The following is a 12,707-nucleotide window of genomic DNA, read 5'->3' on the forward strand; positions in this document are numbered from 1 at the left end:
TCTCTCTCTCTTCTCTCCCCTGCGTTTCCTCTCTGTCTCTCTTTTCTCCAGTTACTGTTCATCATCATCAAGCTCGCGTCCGGCCACCTGGGAGCGAGCTGCAACCACCATTCGATTCATCTCTCCGTCCTCGACTCGTCTGTGGTGGTGGAACGCAGTGTTGTGGCCGGAAAACGACGAATCGAACTGTTGAAGTTTACTGTAGCAGTGTGCCATTTTCCGGATTTCGGCCATTTCCGGCGGCTTTCCTGGACTTAATCGACTCGCCTGGCAACGGGGGTGGCATTCCTCCAAGCCTTGTTCCACGAATCGAAGGAAAAATCGACGAATCAAAGGTTTGAATTTCTTGACACTGTTCACGTTTCGGGTATAATCTTCTCCTTAATTATTGAGGTAGTTCTAGGCATTTTCTGGCTTTGATGTAGTTGAGAGAATTATTGGGCTAGATGAGTAGGTGGTGCTGCCTAAATTTGGTGGCCATCGGAGCTGGTGGAGGTGGCACGTGAATCCCACGCGCCGCCACTGTAACAGGCGCGTGGCGGCGCCTCCGGATGCCATTTGACTTCAGTTTTTAGTCCATTTAATCCTATAATTGCTGTAGAGTTTGTATATGAAATTTGGTGAATTTTGGAGAAGCTTGGAATTAATTATGAATTTTTGAAGTTTAGGGTTTCGATTATCGAATTACGAGAATCCGACCGTCGGATATCTCTCGGTTCTGCCTTGGAACCTTTAAATTAACGAATTGGTATTAGTGGTATAATTTGGGTTGAATCCGAGAAGAAGTGGAGATGTAATTATAAGGAATTGATTTTAGGAATCATATTAATTTGTTGAATAGTTATTCACGGAATATAATTGTGTACAGGGTGACGTACCGAGCGATTGCTCGACGAAGGAACTCGTATGCGTGATCACCTGAATAGTACTGTGAGTGGACTTTTATTTTTAAAGAATGATGCATGCATTTATTTTTTCCCGAAATAATAATTCATTTATCATTTTATTATCGAGCATAATATTTTGCCTTGGATTAAAATTTTGGCATTGTTTTTCCATATGAATTTCAGATACGAATCTATTATGCTCAGATTTGGATTTTATGATTTGTTTTCGGAATATGATTAAATTTTCGGAGATTAATTATAATTTATTTTCAATTATGATTCGGGAATGGATTTTGAGCCTTTGATAAGTATCTCCGATATATGGCTTTTATTTGAAATCATGATTTAAGTGATTTTCGACGAATTACTTTCCGGAATTTATTAATATATTTTATTCGTCGATATTGAGATTTTTTGGAATATTTTTCGAAAATGGGATTTTCGATTGAATTATTTTATCGATTATTTCTCGCCTAATGGTTTATGAATTCTAGAATATTTTGGCGTGCGGGGCCACGTCATTGGAGTATATATTTTCTTGAGATTTTCCGAGTATGGATGGGATTCATACTCGTGTTTTGTTGCGAGGTTGGGGAAGCCTTACTGATTTACTGGTTTTCGATTGTTTTTCCTCACCATACTCGGGTCATTCGATTAGGTCTCCTCCTCACTTACTTTGTGTTTGTGAGTGGCAGTTGAGGTAGCTTATTCTCCTCCTCACGTGAGTGGTAGTCGAGGTTATTAGTTCTCCTCCTCACACAATCTATGTGTGAGTGGCAGTCGAGGGTAGATAGAGCCTGAGGGGCTCCTTTACCAGTATGGTGAAATCTCTTCCCTATATCCTTTTATTGGTTACTTGACTAGCGGGGCTAGTCCAATTCTCTTAGCCAGCGGGGACTGATATGTTTTCACGAGACTTCGAGTTTTAAAAACATACGTTTTATAAACGTTGCATGCATCGAAGTTTTAAATAATTTAAATTCGTGGGGAAGTAATACAACTTGCTTTATTTAAATTATTTATTTAGTCGATTATTTTTGTCCACTCACTCTAACGTGTTTTTCAATTACTTTCCCCTGGGCCCTTCGGTTTCAAATGCCCAGTTTGCAGGCGAAATTAGTTGAGGTCGGGCGTACATTGGAGTTGAGGCATAGTCAACAGCATGGCTTCCGCATTTTTATTTGATTTAGGTTTTCCTTGATTTCCCTTGCTGTTAGAATTGCTCTGATTACCTAAGCAAATTAATGTTATTTAAGTTGTGATTTGTGTTATGTGATTTCTGGTTGATGTTGATTTGGGGAGCAGGGTGGCTCCAGGAGAATAAGGATGGGGGATTTAGAAGTGTAAATATGCTTTCTACAGGTTTTGGGTAGTCCATTTTAGGGGAAGTTCCGCCAAATTTTTGGTAGAATTTCTTCTAAGGTGGGCCCCGCAGGGCCACTTCGGATTTGGGGTGAAATCCGGGGCGGGTCCTGTCAGTATTCAAATGGCCAACGAAAAGAAATAACTTTGATGTCTTCTCAAAAAAAAAAAAAAAAATTATGTTTTTGAAAAATTTTGTATGATTTGTTTTTTTCCCCTCGTTTTTGGGTTCCAAATGGGATATAAGTTTATTATCACAATGTCGTATTACAAATTTACAGCTGAATTCATGGGTACTTGGGTAGTGCCGTAGTGCCTAGACTCATATCGGTCGTCTCGCTGAATCCATTGAGACATATATAGATATCAACCAAGTTTCTTGGCAGAGATGTATAACATATGTCAATTCCCAATATGAACTCCAAACTATTTCTTTTTTGGATACAACTCCAAAGCTTTCGATCAAGTTTCTTACATTATTATTTATTTTAATAGTTTTATTTTCACTTGGTTACGTTCGTACAGAAGCCAGCCAGAAGGTAGCACTAATTATATAAGAAGCTATAAAAAGTCTCTGATCGTGTAGAATATTCTGTAAATATTTACTTTCCTTGTATGTGAAGATTACGTATTTTGTATAATTGTAGCTAATCTTTTCCTATTAGGATTACTCTTGTATCTCTATATAAACCTCCTACTTGGAGATGAATAATATTGAAACATTCCAAACACATCGAATTCTTATTTTTTACTTGGTATCAAAGCAGGCTCAATACCTGCACTGTATTCCTCTGAAACCCGAAACCCGAATTTCTACCTGATCAAGTTGATTTTCTCCTCCATCCCAAGGCTATCTCTAAACTGCCACAATCATCACGTGGCTATTTCAGCCTTGAACACCTTAGCATAGCAGCACCACGTGGGTAGCTGCCACGCCGACATCACTCCAGCCTTGGACACCGTAGCACAGCAGCATCACGTGGGTAGCTGTCATGCTGACATCACTCCACCGAAATTGTTGCACCTCCTTTGATTGAGTACTAGCCGACAAAATCTTGCTGCATACCTCTTTTGTTTTATTTTTTTGGTCACGTACATGTTGTTAGTTTTTTGCTCAATGGAAGACGACGCTGCTACTCTTGCACTCCACAACATGTCTCCAATCATCAATCATTATCACACCACCGCTCAAGATAATTCGGCGTTTCCAATTGGCGTTGCCTTGAATGAATCCAACTATACCATATGGGCACCTCTTATGAAGATGAGAATGAATTGGAGCATGAGGAAAGGTCGGCTACCTCACTGGGGCCAGAGCTGCACCAGAGGAGAACTCGGCTGAATTTGAAGTTTGGGCCACAGACAATGAAAAAGTGAAGAGTTGGCTAATTGATTCTATGCAGCCATCACTCATGAATCGGTATATCCGACTCCCAACTGCCAAAGATGTTTGGGAAGCTGTTGAGAAGACCTTCTATGATGATTCTGATGAAATCAGGATTTTTGAATTAAACAAGAAGTGCTTTGGAGCGAAACAGAATGGCCGGACTCTTCCTACCTACTACAATGAATTGGTGGGAATGTTTCAGGAGATTGATCATCGTATGGCCTCTCAAAATAACACTGTGGCTGCAGTTGTTCAAGAAACTTCTGCCATGGCAAGGATGCGAGTTCACATGTTTCTTAGTGGACTCGATTCAGAGTATGATCAAGTCCGTGGTGAGATTCTGCGCAAAGACCCGAAATTCAACTTGGAGCAAAGTTATGCCTATGTTCGGAAGGTGCATTCTGAGAGGCAGGCAATGGGACACGCCTCTGAGTCCTCTGTCATGGTTGTCCAACGCAAACAGGGTCCTTCCCCAAACTTCTCAACTCTTCCACAACGCCGCCCTCTGGGTAAAACAAATCCATATGCAAATACCAAGTGTCCGATCTGTGGAGATTTGGGTCATAGCAAGCAACGGTGCTATAAAGTAATTGGCTACCCTGATTGGTGGGATTTCACCAAGAGACCGCGGAAGAATCTTGAAAAAATAGTCGTCGCTACTACAGAGGAAAAACAGCCATCTAATGCCTCCGCTAATGTAGCACAGTCAGGTATGAATGGTAAGGTATCTATGAATAGTTCGTGGATAATTGATACAGGTGCATCTGACCATATGACTAATGACCCTAGCCTCTTGAAAAAGTTGAAACCCTCCTCTCAAAATATTGTTTCTACTGCTGATGGTACTCCAACTCCGGTTATCGGAGAAGGATCTGTTGTCCTGTCTGACACATTAACCCTTGATTCTGTGTTGGTTGTTCCTTCATTGGCATATAATCTCCTATCTGTTGGTCAAATTATTCTAGCACTAGCATGTATTATGACCTTTTATCCATCTTTCTATGTGTTTCAGGACATTCTGACTCGGCGGATTCTTGGTTATGGTGTTAGAAGGGGGAAACTCTACTACTTGGATCTGACAGAAAGTGGAGAGCACCAGTTGTTAGGACAAGTAAATCAGGTCAATGGAGTAAAGAATGCTAAGGAAACAGTGTGGCTGTGGCATCGTCGTTTGGGTCATCTATCTTTTAGTTATCTTAAGAAATTGCAACCTCATTTGTTTTCAGTGGTTAGTGATTCAGAGTTTCGTTGTGATGTATGTGAACTGGCTAAGAGTCATCGAATTTCATATTTACCTAGTTTTAATAAAAGTCCTATTCCATTTATGAAAATTCATTCTGATGTCTGGGGTCCTGCCAAGATCCCTTCTCTCTCTGGAGCTCGATATTATGTAACTTTTATTGATGATTGTACTCGTATGACTTGGGTGTCTCTATTGAAGAGCAAGAGTGATGTGTGTTCCATGTTCAAAGACTTTCACAAGATGGTATCTACACAGTACCAACAGGTTATTCGAGTCTTCCAATCTGACAATGGCGGAGAGTATATTAATGGCCCTATGCAGGAGTTTATGCAATCTCATGGCATTCGACATCAAACTTCAAATTCATATACTCCTCAACAGAATGGATTGGTAGAAAGAAAGAATCGACAGTTACTTGAAGTTGTCCGCGCCTCTTTGTTTGGCATGCATGTACCTCGTGAATATTGGGGAGAAGCTGTGAAGTCCGCTGCCTACGTCATTAATCGTACTCCTTCTCGGGTGATTGAATTTCAAAACCCTCAGCAGCAACTTCAGAAACTTCTTTCACTTTCGTCGTTACCTAACCTGGAGCCTCGCGTGTTTGGATGCGTAGCCTATGTTCATATTCCCAAGCCTCAACGCAGCAAGCTTGATCCCCGTGCCCGTAAGTGTATGTTTGTTGGTTATGCTGAATTTCAGAAGGGTTATCTGACGCAGATGGATTGATAACTAGGTTTACCAGCAATAAACCTAAGCAAAGGATTCTGGAGTCCACCAGAGATAAAAGAGAATAATCTCAATTTTATTGATAAAAGATAATAGATGCGTTCTGCAGCCTTAAGGCGGCTTATTTATAAGAAAATAAACCCTAAGGCGACTAACAATGAAACGCTAAAGCCCATGGGTAAAAACGAAAACAACCCAAAAATAACTAGGAAAACCAAAACGCCGAAAAATAGAAAAATGCAATTTTGAGGCCCTAAACGACCCCGAAAGCCCGAAAAATGCTACAACTCATAGCAAAGTAATGAGTCTTACTCGTGGCGCGATTCCCTTTTCGGAAAGGTAAGGTGCATCCCAATTGGACTCCGAGCTATTTCGTGTCTACTAGTCACTTTTCGTTTTCCTCCTTTAGCACGATCCAATTGTTCTTCACATTGGGCTGTCATCCGTTCTGCATCATTATCGATGTTATGATCCTCTTACTGGCACTATACATGTCTCTCTTGATGTTGCGTTTCGTGAATCCGAGCCTTATTATTCAGGGGGAGATTCAAAGTCTTCCCTTCAGGGGGAGAGAGGTTGTGAAGGAAATCCTCGTGATTTATTTGCATTTGAAGAATTTGAAGCTCTGGAATCTAGATTTGGAGTTGGGAATCCTCCAACACCAGTTGAGAACGAAACTGGCATTAGGAACGAAACTGGCGTTACTGACATTGGGAACAAAACTGAAAATGATGGCGTTACTGACATTGGGAACGAAACTGAAACTGAAACTGATGTTGACGTTGGGGCAATAGGAAACGGAAAAGATGGAGTAGTTGGCGGTGGACCCGTAGGGTCCCCAACCTGCTACAAGGACAAATGTCTGCCACCCAGCCAACAACATGTCGTGGGTCCCTCATCCAGCCATGACCAGTTCCAACATGAGGCAGCACCCGTAGGGCCCTCATCCTGCCGTGACCAGTCCCAAGGGACAGATGGAGTACGCCTTGACATCAGCTCACATTCCCAAAGTGGCCTTGACAAGTTGGACAGAGAAGATGTCACACGCCAGCGAGTTCAGGGTTCTCATCTCTTAGAGTTCTTACCCCTCTCTACATCGTCAACTGAAGAATTCGCTGCGAATGTTCCTCATCAGGTACCTTTATTTTCAAATGAATCATCTGGGGTAGATAATATTGAGTCTAGGAAATCACAGAGGGTCACCAAGGGTATTCCTAAGAAACAATATGAACCAGACATCAACGCCAAAGCTAAATATCCTATAGCTAATTACATATCTAACCATAGGTTGTCTGGGTCACATGCACTTGTTGTTGATCAATTATCTACTATATCTATTCCTAGTAGTGTACAGGATGCATTGGCGGATACTAAGTGGACTCAAGCGATGAATGAAGAACTGGAGGCCTTGCAGAAAAACTTGACTTAGGATATTGTGACTATGCCTGCTGGAAAGAAGACGGTTGGGTGTCGTTGGGTGTTTACAGTAAAACTTAAAGCTGATGGGAGTATTGACAGGTACAAAGCTAGATTAGTTGCCAAATGATACACTCAATGCTATGGAATTGATTATGAAGAGACGTTTGCCCCTGTAACAAAGAGCAATACTGTTCGAATCTTGATTTCACTAGCAGCAACTAAAGATTGACCTCTACATCAGTTTGATGTGAAGAATGCTTTCCTCAATGGAAACTTAGAGGAGGAAGTGTATATGGACATACCGCCAGGAGTCAAAAATATGCCTTGTGATATTGGCAAGGTTTGTAAGTTGAAGAAGTCTCTGTATGGTTTGAAGCAGTCTCCGAGAGTTTGGTTTGGAAGGTTTTCTAAGTCTATGAGGATGTTCGGATATAGACAGAGCAATTCAGATCACATCTTGTTCATCAAGCGTAGTCAGGGTAAGATTACCGCTCTGATAGTATATGTTGATGATATGATTGTCACAGGGGATGATCTAAAAGAGATGGAGGCTCTACAGAAGTATCTTTCTAAGGAGTTTGAGATGAAGGACCTTGGGCAATTGAAGTGCTTTCTTGGAATTGAAGTTGCAAGGTCTAAGAAGGGGATTTCTTTGTCTCAACGTAAGTATGTACTTGACTTGTTAGCTGAGACCGGAATGCTTAACTGCGGACCTATTGAGACACCGATCGAGATGAACCACGTACAACCTCGCCATCTATCCGGATTAGGTTCCAACTGATAAAGGAAGGTACCAACGTCTAGTAGGGAGGCTTATCTATCTTTCTCATACTAGACCTGATATTGCTTATGCTGTGAGTGTGGTTAGTCAATTTATGCATTGTCCTAGTGAAGAGCATATGAATGCAGTGTATCGTATTCTGAGATATCTTAAAATGGCACATGGAAGAGGTTTGTTGTTCAAAAAGAAGGATGAATTGGAAGTTGTGGGATACACTGATGCAGATTGGGCCGGTGATAAGACTGACAGACGATCTACATCTAGGTATTTTACATTTATTGGAGGAAACCTTGTGACTTGGCGTAGTAAGAAACAGAAGGTTGTTGCTAGGTCGAGTGCTGAAGCTGAGTTCCGATGTATGGCACATGGAGTTTGTGAGATGTTGTGGATTCGTAATGTGTTGAAAGATTTGGGTTTTAAACTCAAGAAACCTATGGACTTGCATTGTGATAGCTCGTCTGCTATTGAAATTGCTCATAATCCTGTTCAGCATGACCGGACTAAGCATGTGGAGGTAGATCGACACTTCATTAAGGAAAACCTGGACAGAAAGATTATATGTTTCCCTTTCGTGTATACAGAAGATCAATTAGCATATGTCCTTATGAAAGGAGTGTCAAGGAAAGTGTTTGACAACTCAATTGACAAGTTGGGCATGATCGACATCTATGCACCAACTTGAGGGAGAGTGTAGAATATTATGTAAATATTTACTTTCCTTGTATGTGAAGATTACATATTCTGTATAATTGTAGGTAATCTTTTCCTATTAGGATTACTCTTGTATCTCTATATAAATCTCATACTTGGAGATGAATAGTATTGAAACATTCCAAACACATCGAATTCTTATTTTCTACTGATCGAAATGCCACACCCAATTGTGAGGGGCTGTTTCAATCTGTTTAGGTATCTCTAGCATCCAACAAGCTTGCAATATGGCTCATAGGACCAATCAACTGCCCTCTCCTTCTGCTGCTGGTTCTTCTACTTCTTCTTCGGTCCCCATTTCATACAAACACGATGTATTTCTGAGTTTTAGAGGTGAAGACACACATTAATTTTTCAGGTCATCTGTACACAGCTTTGCGTAACAAATTAAGGAATCAAGACCTTCATAGATGATGGGCTCAAAAGAGGAGAAGAAATATCTCGAGCACTTTTCAAAGCAATCAATGAGTCAAGGATGTCTGTCATTGTACTCTCTGAAAACTATGCAAAATCACCATGGTGTTTGAACGAACTTGTTGAGATCCTTGGATGTAGAGAATCAATACAGCAGATGGTTGGACCAATTTTTTACAAAGTCAAACCCTCTCATGTCACTATGCCAAAAAATGCTTCAGACGACAGACCATATCTGTCGTCTGATGAAGTAAAAATCTGTTGTCTAAGTGGCTGCCGTCTCTAAGCCATTCAGACGACAGATATTCTCCGTCGTTTATAAGCTACTCAGACGACAGATTCAGTTTAAGTTCTGTCGTCTGAAGTACCTAATATTGAAGAATCGGAGTCTATCTGTCGTCTGAAACACCATACCACTACATATTAATGTTGTTGGAAATTCACTTCATCAACGGATTCAAAAAATAACTGTCGATGTAGTTAATGTAAGATGACGGAGTTTTTGATGTTTCTGTCGTTTGATTGAACCAATATTAAGCTTAGTTGATGCTTCTGTCGTCTGATTTGAAGAACAATGACAGTTATATGTTGACTGATTTCGTACGCAACAACATTTATACCATGAGTTATGTTGTTTGAGATTTGTTTGGACTACAGATAATTTTGATTCTTGTGGTTAGATTTGGTTTCCAACTACAGTTTTAGTTGTTTTATGTTGTTTGAATGTCACTTAGAGTATAGTCTTACTCAAATTTCTGTTGTCTGAAGTAGTATTCAATCTCATTTTTCTGTTGTTTGTTTGCACTTTCAACCATTGTTTTAGTTATGTTCTGTTGTTTGAAGTTGGTAGAAACAACATATCAACACATACTTCTGTTGTCTGAGAGCTATTTGACCTCTACTTTTCTGTTGTTTGAACGTGATAGAAACAACATATCAACACCTACTTCTGTTGTCTGAGAGCTATTTGAACTCTACTTTTCTGTTGTTTGAACTTGATAGAAACAACAGATGATCATTTGTTTATGTTGTTTCTATTTTCTTGATACAACATAAACCTGCATGTATCTGTTGCCTTTCAACCATTTCAACATCAGTCATTTACAATCATCAAAACCATAAAATTGGACTAAAATCTGCATTGAAAATGATGGCTACGTTTCATTAATTGCATCAACATCATCCAAAATACAATCCATAGTTCCAACTCTAAACCTAGCCAACATCATCCAAAATACAATACAAGTAATCTACAATACACCAAAAGTCCATCTCATTAAAGGGGAATAAAGATCCAAAATGCCGTACTCTATTGTTTTGACCAATTCTTCAAAGTTGTTGTTACACTAAGTAGGCTTCAAATATATATAACTAATTTGATTCATACCAGAAGTAAAGAAATCTGCATATACATATGTTGTGCCTCATGGAGCTCCATTCCATGGAAGAAGACGTGTGCAGATTGTGATTCTTGTTCTTCCTTCTTCCTTTTCCTCCTCACATCACCGTGCCATTGCTTTAGAATGCCAGCCATGTTATCTTCTAGTATCTTACCCTTGAACTGTGAACCCATCTGTGTGTACATATAAACAAGTCACATATCAACCAAACTAGAAAGATTGCCCGCATGTTTCTATGGTGTTGACTATTATGAATGAAATGGAGAAAGAAGTGTTGATTGAAGTGAAGGAGATGTTTCTATGAATCACAAAGTTCTATTCATATTTACACAAAGTGATTTGATTACTTTATGCAACATATTGAAAGATCAAAAGCAGAGAGAAATCATGACAGCTAATTGTTTTAATCCAATTAGTTCTCAGGGCTTAAATATCTATATCTGGAAAGGTGATTTGTCCGGACTCACCTTCTTTATCCTATATCTGGAAAGGTTTGCTCCTAATTATCCAGAAAAATGCACAGGTTAAGCATCAAGATTACAACAAGTATGATAAACGAAAACTGAAAACACAAGAGCAAAAGAGGCCGAGACATACAAAAGGCTGCATGGAATGGAGAGAAACCCAGATTGGAATGTGTTCTTGAACATACTTTACTTGCTTCTAAGTCAAGCTGCAATCAAAGCCATTTACGCAATGAACCATTTGAATGATAGAAAAAGGTAAAGAAAACTACAGTAACAAGGTAATAGTTGGATCCAATATCTAGTCCATCTCATTAGGGAAAAAAAAAAGTAAGAAAGAAAGCCACAAAAGGTGTTAAGAAACTGCCTTTGGGGTAAATTGCTGCCAACCTAATCAACTATGGGCAACGAAAAGCACTAGACTCCTGTTGCTAGATAGCACATTCTATATATGTAAATTCCTGTAAAACTATATCATCAATACTCTTATATCATCAATAGTTTTAAAGATAGAACTCAGCACACAAATTTTAATGGCCCATATCATTGATACTCTTATATAGTTTAGTGGCAAAATCATAGATTTTTCATTTGTGTTTTCATTTGTGTTTTGTATTGTGTTGTATGACTATAGAAAACTGTACAACTTCAATATAGACATCAGCTTTGCATAACTATAAAGCGTACCTCCCCAACTGTTAAAATTCCAATCAACACCAGCAACCTTTGGCTTTGGCTGAGAACCTGATGCGCATAAGTGAAGTTCGATCACTAGTTCTTTCAGTAAAGTACTAATGGACAATATATTAACAAGAAGAACTAAATCGGAGGATTTGAGGTATAAATTGAGCAAATCAATAAACATACCATTTGCCTTGCTTGGGCAGGTGCTTTTACTTGTGTGGATAGCAACCTTTTATCATTCAAGAAGATTGGCAACTCGACAGCCTGAATACAAGATAAACACATAACAAAAGAAATGATCAATTAATGAATTGTAACATTCATCTTTTCATAAATCATTTCAGACTCACCAACACATTTGTTACAGACACATAATCAAAAACTAGCATTTTCAAACAAATTGTTCAAGTTATAAACTCTATAAATTTACCATTGCAAAACGCAGCGTCATATCATTTCTAGAAGTCCAAGGAAGTGCTCTATGACTCTTATTTAAGCTTGAGTACATGTTCCAGCTATTAAGTTCAGCCACCGATCACAAAGTAAACTATGCTAACTTAACTTTCAAATGCCAAGCCAAAAATTTACAGTAAGTAATCAATTCATGAACATCTCCAACAGAAAATTACCATTTGAAATACCAGTTGCATAGCTTCTTGACCTAGGAGATATCTGCACATATAGCAACATGTCAGGAATTGACACAAGCTGGACATGCACTTCCAACAAAAACCATTCAAGTTTGTCAGAATTGTGATATCTAGAATTTATGCAAAATTATATACCCAAATCTTGTAGCTATTACACAAATCAGTTTGCCAAGAATTGTGATATGCAAAATTGTGTCCTGCAACATTCTTCTCTCAACAATACCAATTCTCTAAGGGGGCTACACAATGAGGCTCACCCTTCCTTGAACTAAACCCAGAGGAATCTGCCAAGAATAGCTTAACTTAGCCATAGTGTCAATAATACAATAGAAAGCCAATTTATGTACCCTTTAATTTGATGCATCTAGTCACTATTGTAAGTTGCTATCTTCTATCAAGTATCTAAACTTAAACTAAAAGCAACTTCTGAAAGGAAAGCCCCAACACATATACGTCATAGTTTATTCACTAGAAGTGTATAGCAAGCTGGAGTTTATTCACTCATAACAACACGTAGAATTAATCGTTAAACAACAGATCATAAGTAGCAATGAAGTTCTTACAGACATGGCATTAAGC

At 39.2% G+C, this 12,707-nt stretch overlaps 2 long non-coding RNA genes across 2 annotated transcripts; one reads left to right on the plus strand and one right to left on the minus strand.

Moving 5' to 3' along the window:
• Positions 1-2,158, plus strand: LOC133734292 (uncharacterized). The gene is made up of 3 exons (XR_009858205.1): positions 1-335; positions 869-930; positions 1,991-2,158. It is a non-coding gene; the product is annotated as an uncharacterized LOC133734292 (long non-coding RNA).
• Positions 2,159-10,997: 8,839 nt separating this feature from the next.
• LOC133730108 (uncharacterized) lies at positions 10,998-11,961 on the minus strand. Its single transcript, XR_009856597.1, has 3 exons — positions 11,909-11,961; positions 11,662-11,742; positions 10,998-11,538 (listed from the first exon to the last, which is right to left on the minus strand). It is a non-coding gene; the product is annotated as an uncharacterized LOC133730108 (long non-coding RNA).
• Positions 11,962-12,707: the final 746 nt, after the last annotated feature.

Source organism: Rosa rugosa, chromosome 2 (assembly GCF_958449725.1).
Source record: "Rosa rugosa chromosome 2, drRosRugo1.1, whole genome shotgun sequence".
Taxonomy (NCBI): domain Eukaryota; kingdom Viridiplantae; phylum Streptophyta; class Magnoliopsida; order Rosales; family Rosaceae; genus Rosa; species Rosa rugosa.